The sequence below is a fragment of the Salvelinus namaycush genome, chromosome 32 (genome assembly GCF_016432855.1).
Source record: "Salvelinus namaycush isolate Seneca chromosome 32, SaNama_1.0, whole genome shotgun sequence".
Lineage (NCBI taxonomy): Eukaryota > Metazoa > Chordata > Actinopteri > Salmoniformes > Salmonidae > Salvelinus > Salvelinus namaycush.
Window position 1 is genome coordinate 30,307,158 of NC_052338.1, and position 12,565 is coordinate 30,319,722.

The window sequence follows — 12,565 nt, forward strand, 5'->3', positions numbered from 1 at the left end:
CTATGAGCTAGCATAATAACAGTTATAGGACTATGAGCTAGCATTAATAACAGTTATAGACTATGAGCTAGCATTAATAACAGTTATAGACTATGAGCTAGCATTAATAACAGTATAGACGTGAGCTAGAATTAATAACAGTTATAGACTGTGAGCTAGAATTAATAACCGTTATGACTATGAGCTAGCATTAATAACAGTTATAGACTGTGAGCTAGCATTAATAACAGTTATAGACTGTGAGCTAGCATTAATAACAGTTATAGACTATGACCTAGCATTAATAACAGTTATAGACTATGAACTATAATTAATAACAGTTATAGACTGTGAGCTAGCATTAATAACAGTTATAGACTATGACCTAGCATTAATAACAGTTATAGACTGTGAGCTAGAATTAATAACCGTTATAGACTATGAGCTAGCATTAATAATAGTTATAGACTATGAGCTAGCATTAATAACAGTTATAGACTGTGAGCTAGCATTAATAACAGTTATAGACTGTGAGCTAGAATTAATAAGGGTTTCTCCCAAATCAAAGCTTTATTTATACAGCAAATTTCAGACATGGATGCAAAGCAATGCGCTTCACAGGAAAAAACATAAATAAAAAACAATGAAAATAAAAACAGAAATACAGATACTGAGAGACTAAAAAAGGAAAAGCAAAGCTAAGAAGGTGTGTTTTAAGATCTCTTTTAAATATGTCCACAGTTTTGGCCCCCCTCAGGTTCTCTGGCAGGCTATTGCAGAGGCTTGGGGCAGAGTAACTAAAGGCTGACTCTCCATGCCTCTTGGTCCCCTCAGGTTCTCTGGCAGGCTATTGCAGAGGCTTGGGGCATTAAAACTAAAGGCTGCCTCTCTATGCTTCTTGGTCCAAGACTTTGGGAGAGTTAAAAGGCCAGTGACAGAGGACCTGAGGGACCTACTGGGAACATAACTCAAAAGCAAGTCTGCAATGTATTGTGGTGCACAATCGTGGATTGATTTATTAAAAACCATGAGAAGAATCTTCAAATGAATTCTAAAACTGACAGGCAGCCAGTGCAGAGACCTTAAAACCGGTGTACTGTGTTTCTCTCCGTCTGGTCTTGGTCAGTACCCGTGCTGCAGCATTCTGTATGTTTTGCAGTTGACCAATGACTTATTTTTGTGTAGACCAGACAGGAGAGCATTACAGTAGTCAAGGCTGCGTATAATAAAAGCATGGATGAGTCTCTCTGTATCAGCCTGGGAGAGAAACGTCCCCACCTTGGCAATGTTCCTCAGGTGGTAAACAAGTTATAGAGAAATCTATGAGTTGTGCCAGGTTTCCTGACTTCCTCAGGAATAACTATGGGCTCTAGTGTTCACAAGCATTTATAGGTCATTACTTGGCTCGTCAAACAGCATTATCATGAAAAACTCCTGGCCTTAGATAGGGGAAACCCTTTGCCTGACTTTGGGTTAGTATTGCTGAATAGGGAGAGATATCATCTCTCTTTGAGATGACCTGCAGAGGGGAAGGGACTGAGCAACAAACAGGCGTCTCCAAGCTTACAGACAGTCTGTGTGGTGTTATCCAAGTCCCTCTGTCCCCCGCGTATTCACTCAGCCACCAAAAATGCATTGTGTGACGATGTGCTGTCCTCCTCTGCTCTCTGCAGCAGACTGAGACTAATTACTGACACATACCAGACACATAATGAAGGAGAGAGAGAGAAATGGACATATGGTGCACCACATGCATACAATGTATTTGCATGTGTGTATTGGCATGCGTGTGTATTTGCGTCTGTGTGTGTTTGTATGTGTCACTGCGCCTGAGTGTGTGTGTGTATTTGTGTGTCTGAGTGTGTGTGTATTTGGGTGTGTGAGTGTGTGTATATTTGTGTGTGTGTGTGTGTGTGTGTGTGTGTGTGTGTGTGTGTGTGGTGTGTGTGTGTGTGTGTGTGTGTGTGTGTGTGTGTGTGTGTGTGTGTGTGTGTGTGTGTGTACCTGAGTTTTTACTTGGGTGTTTCTTGTCAGCGGACGTACGTCTAAACAACTTAATCCAAGTGTGTTTTCAGACCAGAAAACGGAAGTAAAGACCCTGACAAGAACTCTCTGCTTGGCCTTGTCTGGATAATAGACAGATATCGTCCCCAGACAGACACAGACTCATTATCTACCCATTAAAAATCTATGCAGAAAGAGAAAAGAAAAAACCCCAAGCCAAACTGAATTGAATTCACAGACGGACAGAAACTGCAAATGGACTGTTGTGTCTGGCAGGACTGAGAACTATTTGGACAATTCAGAGAGAGAGAGAGAGTTGCAGGCAATGTTTTTTTCTCTTTCTCTGAATAATCTTATTGAGAACAGTGAAAGAACAGAGGATTGAGGGATGGAGAGATGGAGGGAGCGTCACATGGACTAGATTAGCAGATTAATCGATGTGCTGCACATTCCTTGACGTTACTACTTTTCCTCTACATTACTAGTTTCCCCCTAGATTACTTTCTCTCTTTTTGTTTTTTCTCCTCTTTTCTCTGATTGGAAAAGCAGTGGTAGGAAACCCATCCAGGTCACCCGTTATAGAAGTCAGCATTGACGTTGGGAGATGAAGTAGAAATCGGTCACTAGGGGCAACAGTGAGCATTGTTACCTTCAAGTAGGTTTTGGTTTTGCTAGGGTGTTGTGGATGGGCGTAAAGATCTGCCTCAAATTGCTGTTCCTAGATCTTCCTCTAATTGCTGTTACTAGATCTGCCTCTAACTATTGTTCCTAGATCTGCCTCTAATTGCTGTTCCAAGAGCTGCCTCTAATTGCTGTTCCTAGAGCTGCCTCTAATTGCTGTTCCTAGAGCTGCCTCTAATTGCTGTTCCTTGAGCTGTCTCTAATTGCTTTTCCTAGAGCTGCCTCTAATTGATGTTCCTAGATCTGCCTCTAATTGCTGTTCCTAGAGCTGCCTCTAATTGCTGTTCCTAGAGCTGCCTCGAAATGCTGTTCCTAGATCTGCCTCTAATTGCTGTTCCTAGAGCTGCCTCTAATTGCTGTTCCTAGATCTGCCTCTAATTGCTGTTCCTAGATCTGCCTCTAATTGCTGTTCCTGGATTGGCCTCTTATTCCAAAGGTTGCCAGGACAGAATCCAGCAAACGTTTTTTAAAGACTATCCCAAACCTCTGGCTCTGTGCAGGCCAGTCAAGTTATTCCACACCAATCTCAACAAACCATTTCTGTATGGACCTCGCTTTGTGCACAGGGGCAGTGTCATGCTAAAACAGGAAAGGGCCTCCCCCAAATGGTTGCCACAAAGTTCGAAGCACAAAATCGTCTAGAATGTCATTGTATGCTGTAGCGTTGACTTCTCTTCACCGGAACTAAGGGGCTTAACCCGAACCATGAAAAACAGCCCCAGACCATTATTCCTCCTCCACCAAACTTTACAGTTGGCACTATGCATTCGGGCAGGTAGCATTCTCCTGGCATCTGCCAAACCCTGCTTCGTCTGTCGGACTGCCAGATGGTGAAGCGTGATTCATTACTCCAGAGAACATGATTTTTACACTCCTGTCAACGCTTGGCTTTGCGCATGCTGATCTTAGGCTTGTGTGCAACTGCTCAGCCATGGAAACTAACAGTTCTCGTGCTGACGTTGCTTCCAGAGGAAGTTTGGAACTCGGTAATGAGTGTTGCAACCGAGGACAGATGATGCTTACGTGCTTCAGCACTCTACGGTCCTTTTCTGTGAGCTTGTGTGGCCTACCACTTCTTGACTGAGCCGTTGTTGCTCCTACATGTTTCCACTTCACAATAACAGCACTTGTAGTGGACCGGAGCAGCTCTAGCAGGGCAGAAATTTGACAAGCTGACCTGTTGCAAAGGTGGCATCCTATGACATTGCCACATTGAAAGTCACTGAGCTCTTCAGTAAGGCCATTCTACTGCCAATGTTTGTCTATGGAGATTGCATGGCTGTGTGCTCAATTTTATACACCTGTCAGCAACGGGTGTGGCTGAAATAACCAAATCCACGAATTTGAAGGGGTGTCCACATACGTTTATATATTTAGTGTATTTGACCCATGTCAGTGTAGTTAGGGTCAACTTCTACCTGATCCGTGGAGATAGCTCTGAACGCTACCGTACGAAATGAAGGCAGTCTTATTGTCACGACTTCCGCCGAAGTTGGTCTCTCTCCTTGTTCGGGTGGCGTTCGGCGGTCAACGTCACCGACCTTCTAGCCATCGCTGATCCACTTTTCATTTTCCATTGGTTTTGTCTTGTCTTCCTTCACACCTGGTTCCAATCCCATCAATTACATGTTGTGTATTTAACCCTCTGTTTCCCCTCATGTCTTCGTCGGTGATTGTTTGTTGTATGTTTTGTGCTAGTCATGTTCTGGTGCCGTGTTCTGGTGTCGTGTTCTGGTGTCGTGTTCTGGTGTCGTGGTGTCGTGTTCTGGTGTCATGTTCTGGTGTCGTGTTCTGGTGTCATGTTCTGGTGCCATGTTCTGGTGTCGTGTTCTGGTGTCATGTTCTGGTGTCATGTTCTGGTGTCATGTTCTGGTGCCATGTTCTGGTGTTGTGTTCTGGTGTCATGTTCTGGTGTTCTGGTGTCGTGTTCTGGTGTCGTGTTCTGGTGTCGTGTTCTGGTGTCGTGGTGTCGTGTTCTGGTGTCAGTTGGGTCTGTTGTGTATGTTCTGGTGCCATGTTCTGGTGTCGTGTTCTGGTGTCATGTTCTGGTGTCATGTTCTGGTGTCATGTTCTGGTGCCATGTTCTGGTGTTGTGTTCTGGTGTCATGTTCTGGTGTTCTGGTGTCGTGTTCTGGTGTCGTGTTCTGGTGTCGTGTTTGGTGTTGTGTATGGTGTGTTCTGGTGTCGTGTTCTGGTGTCATGTTCTGGTGTTCTGGTGTCGTGTTCTGGTGTCGTGTTCTGGTGTCGTGTTCTGGTGTCATGTTCTGGTGTCATGTTCTGGTGTCGTGTTCTGGTGTCATGTTCTGGTGCCATGTTCTGGTGTTGTGTTGTGGTGTCGTGTTGTGGTGTGGTGTTCTGGTGTCGTGTTCTGGTGTTGTCGTGTTCTGGTGTCATGTTCTGGTGTCATGTTCTGGTGTCATGTTCTGGTGCCATGTTCTGGTGTCGTGTTCTGGTGTCATGTTCTGGTGCCATGTTCTGGTGTCGTGTTCTGGTGTCATGTTCTGGTGTCGTGTTCTGGGTGCGACGGGTTTTGTACCCTTTTATATTATTTTTGTATATTTTGGTTTTCTGAGTTTTTTATCATTTATTAAACTGCTCCGTTTATACCAAGTTCCCTCTCCTGCGCCTGACTTCCCTGCCACCAGCACGCACCCAGTACACCTATGATCTATAGGGAGTGTAGAGGATAAACCCTGAGGTATCTCTCTGTGTGATACCTGTGCTTGCATGTGTGTGTGTGTGTGTGTGTCAATGTGTAGGTGTGTGTGTGTCAATGTGTAGGTGTGTGTGTGTCAATGCGTAGGTGTGTGTGTGTCAATGCGTAGGTGTGTGTGTGTCAATGTTGTGTGGTGTGTCGTGTGTGTCAATGTGTAGGTGTGTGTGTGTCAAATGTGTAGGTGTGGTGTGTCATGTGTAGGTGGTGTGTGTGCAATGTGTAGGTGTGCGTTGTGTCAATGTGTAGGTGTGCGTGTGTCAATGTGTAGGTGTGCGTTTGTCAATGTGTAGGTGTGCGTGTGTCAATGTGTAGGTGTGTGTGTGTCAATGTGTAGGTGTGCGTGTGTCAATGTGTAGGTGTGCGTGTGTCAATGTGTAGGTGTGCGTGTGTCAATGTGTAGGTGTGTGTGTGTCAATGTGTAGGTGTCAATGTGTAGGTGTGTGTGTGTCAATGTGTAGGTGTCAATGTGTAGGTGTGTGTGTGTCAATGTGTAGGTGTCAATGTGTAGGTGTGTAGGTGTCAATGTGTAGGTGTCAATGTGTAGGTGTGCGTTTGTCAATGTGTAGGTGTGCGTGTGTCAATGTGTAGGTGTGCGTGTGTCAATGTGTAGGTGTGCGTGTGTCAATGTGTAGGGGTGCGTGCTGTGTCAATGTGAGGGTGCGTGTGTCATGTGTAGGTGTGTGTGTGTCAAGTGTATGTGTGGTGTCGTAGTGTAGTGGTTTCAATGGTAGGTGTGGGTCTGTAGGTGTGTGTGTGTAGGTGTGGTGTGCCATGTGTAGGGGTGCGTGTGAGTGTGTGTGTGTGTCAATGTGTAGGTGTGCGGTGTAGGTTGTGTGTGTTCAATGTGTAGGTGTGTGGTAGGTCGTGGGTGGTCAATGTGTAGGTGTGTGTGTGTAGGTGTGTGTGTGTGTCAATGTGTAGGTGTGTGTGTGTCAATGTGTAGGTGTGTGTGTGTAGGTGTGTGTGTGTCAATGTGTAGGTGTGTGTGTGTAGGTGTGTGTGTGTGGTGGAGAGTGAAATAGAAACATGGAAGAGTTGGAGAAGTACTTGGGAGGGATGAATAATGTGTGTGTGTGTGTGTGTGGTGTGTGTGTGTGTGTGTGTGTGTGTGTGTGTGTGTGTGTGTGTGTGTGTGTGTGTGTTGTGTGTGTGTGTGGGTGTGTGTGTGGGTGCCGTTGCGTGTGTGTGTGTGTGTGTGTGTGTCCCGATTGCAAACATGAGGTTTGAATCATGTCATATGGCCGAGAGAGAGAGTTCAAGACACTTCCTATCTCTGTAATGATCTGGCACGCCCTCTCCCTCTCTCCCTCTATTTTTCAGCCTCCCCTTCTACAACACAAAGGACCATTGAGAATCATCCTTCTTTGGAGTGAGACAGAGGAATTGGAGTGAGACAGAGGAATTGGAGTGAGACAGAGGGATTGGAGTGAGAGGTAGAGATTGGAGTGAGACAGAGGAATTGGAGTGAGACAGAGGAATTGGAGTGAGACAGAGGAATTGGAGTGAGACAGAGGAATTGGAGTGAGACAGAGGGATTGGAGTGAGACCCGAAGCCACTCCTGCGTTGTCTTGGCTGTGTGCTTAGGGTAGTTGTCCTGTTGGAAGGTGAACCTTCGCCCCAGTCTGAGGTCCTGAATGCTCTGGAGCAGGTTTTCATCAAGGATCTCTCTGTACTTTGCTCCGTTCATCTTTCCCTTGATCCTGACTAGTCTCCCAGTCCATGCCGCTGAAAAATATTTCCACAGCATGATGCTGCCACAACCATGCTTCACCGTTGGGATGGTGCCAGGTTTCCTCCAGACGTGATGCTTGGCATTCAGGCCAAAAAGTTCAATCTTGGTTTCATCAGACCAGAGAATCTTGTTTCTCATGGTCTGAGAGTCCTTTAGTTGCCTTTTGGCAAACTCCAAGCGGGCCTTCATGTTCCTTTTACTGAGGAGTGGCTTGCGTCTGGCCACTCTACCACGAAGGCCTGATTGGTGGAGTGCTGCAGAGATGGTTGTCCTTCTGGAAAGTTCTCCCACCTCCATAGAGGAACTCTGGAGCTCTATCAGAGTGACAATCGGGTTCTTTGTCACCTCCCTGACCAAGGCTCTTCTTCTATGATTGCTCAGTTTGGCCGGGCGGCCAGCTGTAGGAAGAGTCTTGGTGGTTCCAAACTTCTTCCATTTAAGAATGATGGAGGCCACTGTGTTCTTGGGGACTTTCAATGCTGCAAACATTTTTTGGTACCCTTCCCCAGATCTGTACCTCAACACAATCCTGTCTCGGAGCTCTACGAAAAATTCCTTTGGCTTGGTTTTTGCTCTGACACGCACAGCCAACTGTGGGACCTTATATAGACAGGTGTGTGCCTTTCCAAATCATGTCCAATCAATTGAATTTACCACAGGTGGACTCCGATCAAGTTGTAGAAACATCTCAAGGATGATCATTGGAAACAGCATGTACCTGAGCTCAATCTCAAGTCTCATAGCAAAGGGTCTGAATACTTATGTAAATAAGGTATTTCTGTTGGGTTTTTTTATTAGCAAAAAATTCAAAAAACCTGTTTTCACTTTGTCATTATGGGGTATTGTGTGTAGATTGATGAGGAAAAAATATTATGTAATACATTTTAGAAAAAGGCTGTAAGGTAACAAAATGTGGAAAAATGGAAGAGGTCTGAATACATTCCAAATGTAATGTATATATATATATAATATAATATATATATAATTATTAATATTATTATTTTATCATTTTTTTAGGAACTCAGTCGGGGTCTCAACTTACTGTTGAGAGTTAGAATAGTAGAATACACAAGGTACAAGTTCGTAATGTGGTTGTGCATCAGCAAGTTTTCTCTTGCTATGTCAGTCACTGACAGTGACTCAATTAGCCATGTCAGCTAGCAATTTTTAGATTGGTAAATTAGTCTAGCCAGCTATCTAACAGTAGCGATGTGTGGGTAAAATCACTGGGAAGCCAGAAAAGTTATAGTACAACCTATGTGTTGTGATAATTGTGTTGTTTGCTCTATAACCTGTTAGTTCATATGCCTTGCCACCGTAATAAATAGGCTTACAGGCAGAGACAATAAGAACACACAGTGGCAGAATAAATTCAACCACACCTTTGTTTCATCACAAAACATAATGTCTGTAACAAACAGTTACATGACCTACAGCATGGTAAACCAAGTGAACATTTCCGACATTTTCAGACTACTAAACAACCATTGATTTATAACTATGGAGTTACCACAAGTTGCAAAGAAAACGGGAGCTGCCTCCACTATTCCAGCACCATTTCAACTTTAACATTTCAACATCATCAAATCACCTCTGCTTAGTCTAATACAGTGACAACTAAAAGATACCAAAAACGATTTAGTCCAATCAACGTAAGCTAAATATGTCGCTGTCCATGGTGCTGATTTGTGTGTGTGTGTGTGTGTGTGTGTGTGTGTGTGTGTGTGTGTGTGTGTGTGTGAGTGCAAGTAGAAGAAACGTGTGGACCCACCGTACTTGTATAGAAACACCAATGCCATCCTCCTCTCTCATGTTTCCGAAACGGTCTATCACTCTGTCATACAGTACGTGCTTTTAGTATTTGTTGTCCTTGGCTAACTGGCTAAATTGCTTGCTCGCTAGCCTAACTTCCTTTCATGGGCAACAATGCGCCAGGCCAGCTAGTTAATAGCCTATTACATCTAGCTACTTTTTGAACTTCCATCCTCTCAGGCCAGGGGCACAATATATCAATCTATGGCTGGATCAGAATAGCCAGTATGAAGAATTAAGTAAAACCACAAGTCCAGATCCCTATATCCACGCATGGCTGATTTAGGATAGGGAAGATTTTAGCTAGCTAGCTTGCCACCGAAGGACAATGACACAATGAAATGCAACAATTCAAGTTTTTTCTGTAAATTACATTCAGCTTTGATGTGATTGGTGTGAAGCCAAATCCAAATTGGCTTCCCTTGACACTTTTTTTGGTGAGCCAGGACCATTCACAGTTGAGCTCACTCAGTTTAGCTCAACGCTGATTGGGTATTATTTTATACTTTTGTGTAGAATCTCGCATAGGGCCCTCAAAAGGCTAGAGCCAGCCCTGGGGGGATGGAGAGGTGATGGAAGAAGGATGGGGTATTCAATAAGCGTATAGGCCATCTCAGGGCCATCCATGCACTTGCTAAGCCTTCTCTGTCACAGAGTGTTATTCTCCATTTGTTTCCCATAAAGACCCTATGGAAGTGTTTAGCTGCCTTTATCGGCCTGCATCCCCTCGGGTATATAACATTTGCTGCTTGCTTGCCGGAGCTGTCCTAATAAAGTTTATTGAAAAATATAGGGAGCCATATGTAGAGCGAAGTGTGACGATGGCAGACTGAACAAATTGTGTGTCTGGGATATGAATGATGGTGAGGCTCTGTCCCTCGTGTGTGTTTCTGTGTGCTGTTTAACAACCATGAGACAGACAGACACAGAGAGAGAGGGGGGGGGAGAGAGGGGGGGGGGGGGGGGGGGGGGGAGATACTCCTAACCCAGATACAGTTCTTGCCCTGAGCTTTAAAGACCTGATGACCTTCAAGTATGAATTGTAACACATCCAATTGTTTTTCGAGTCAGGAAGTGAGGACAAGAGTGAGTGTGTGTTTGCTCCTGTGTCCTGCGAGCATGTGCACACTCCTAAATTCCTTAAAGCATGTGGAAGAGTGATACAGGTTCTCACAGCAACAGTCCACAGTATCCCAGCTGTATATCCCCCTGGTACACGGCTCTAATTCTGCCAAATGATTTACATGGAACGTCTGCACAAAACCATTTCCTCCCCTCTCACTATCCAATGTGCACATTATCGGCCTACAGTGCATAGCACAGGAGGTTGGTGGCATCTTATTTGAGGAGGACAGGCTCGTGGTAATGGCTGGAGTGGAATAGTATCAAATACATCAAACACATGGTTTGTTGCCATCCCATTGGCTCCGTTACAGCCGTTATTATGAGCCTTCCTCCCCTCAGCAGCCTCCACTGATGCATAGACACACCTTATAGGCCTACAGAATGAATATACACTGCTCAAAAAAATAAAGGGAACACTTAAACAACACAATGTAACTCCAAGTCAATCACACTTCTGTGAAATCAAACTGTCCACTTAGGAAGCAACACTGATTGACAATACATTTCACATGCTGTTGTGCAAATGGAATAGACAAAAGGTGGAAATTATAGGCAATTAGTAAGACACCCCCAAAAAAGGAATGGTTCTGCAGGTGGTGACCACAGACCACTTCTCAGTTCCTATGCTTCCTGGCTGATGTTTTGGTCACTTTTGAATGCTGGCGGTGCTTTCACTCTAGTGGTAGCATGAGACGGAGTCTACAACCCACACAAGTGGCTCAGGTAGTGCAGCTCATCCAGGATGGCACATCAATGCGAGCTGTGGCAAAAAGGTTTGTTGTGTCTGTCAGCGTAGTGTCCAGAGCATGGAGGCGCTACCAGGAGACAGGCCAGTACATCAGGAGACGTGGAGGAGGCCGTAGGAGGGCAACAACCCAGCAGCAGGACCGCTACCTCCGCCTTTGTGCAAGGAGGTGCACTGCCAGAGCCCTGCAAAATGACCTCCAGCAGGCCACAAATATGCATGTGTCAGCATATGGTCTCACAAGGGGTCTGAGGATCTCATCTCGTTACCTAATGGCAGTCAGGCTACCTCTGGCGAGCACATGGAGGGCTGTGCGGCCCCACAAAGAAATGCCACCCCACACCATGACTGACCCACCGCCAAACCGGTCATGCTGGAGGATGTTGCAGGCAGCAGAACGTTCTCCACGGCGTCTCCAGACTCTGTCACGTCTGTCACATGTGCTCATGTGCTCAGTGTGAACCTGCTTTCATCTGTGAAGAGCACAGGGCGCCAGTGGCGAATTTGCCAATCTTGGTGTTCTCTGGCAAATGCCAAACGTCCTGCACGGTGTTGGGCTGTAAGCACAACCCCCACCTGTGGACGTCGGGCCCTCATACCACCCTCATGGAGTCTGTTTCCTTCTTGCACAAAGGCGGAGGTAGCGGTCCTGCTGCTGGGTTGTTGCCCTCCTACGGCCTCCTCCACGTCTCCTGATGTACTGGCCTGTCTCCTGGTAGCGCCTCCATGCTCTGGACACTACGCTGACAGACACAACAAACCTTTTTGCCACAGCTCGCATTGATGTGCCATCCTGGATGAGCTGCACTACCTGAGCCACTTGTGTGGGTTGTAGACTCCGTCTCATGCTACCACTAGAGTGAAAGCACCGCCAGCATTCAAAAGTGACCAAAACATCAGCCAGGAAGCATAGGAACTGAGAAGTGGTCTGTGGTCACCACCTGCAGAACCATTCCTTTTTTGGGGGTGTCTTACTAATTGCCTATAATTTCCACCTTTTGTCTATTCCATTTGCACAACAGCATGTGAAATGTATTGTCAATCAGTGTTGCTTCCTAAGTGGACAGTTTGATTTCACAGAAGTGTGATTGACTTGGAGTTACATTGTGTTGTTTAAGTGTTCCCTTTATTTTTTTGAGCAGTGTATATGTGTGTGTACACTAGAGTAGGAGTTCTTCTGGTCTCACGTTGACAGCCCTCACAGTGCTCTTCTGGTCTCACGTTGACAGCCCTCACAGTGCTCTTCTGGTCTCACGTTGACAGCCCTCACAGTGTTCTTCTGGTCTCACGTTGACAGCCCTCACAGTGTTCTTCTGGTCTCACGTTGACAGCCCTCACAGTGTTCTTCTGGTCTCACGTTGACAGCCCTCACAGTGCTCTTCTGGTCTCACGTTGACAGCCCTCACAGTGCTCTTCTGGTCTCACGTTGACAGCCCTCACAGTGCTCTTCTGGTCTCACGTTGACAGCCCTCACAGTGTTCTTCTGGTCTCACGTTGACAGCCCTCACAGTGTGTCCACTTTCCGCTGTTTATCCTTTCAAATGTCTCTGATTTTACAGGCTGAGCAATGAATGTCTGTCAGTTAGCAATGAGTGACTGCCCCATCCCTGGAGGATGGAAAGCATGCAGACATCATACACGCATTGATTTTATCAAACCTGTCTTGAACTGTCTGTCTGTCGAGGGGAGGTTGTTTTACCATTAGCATACATTTAATTTGATAAAATAATCATGTGCAGTGTAACCTACTTACCCACGTATGTAAACCTT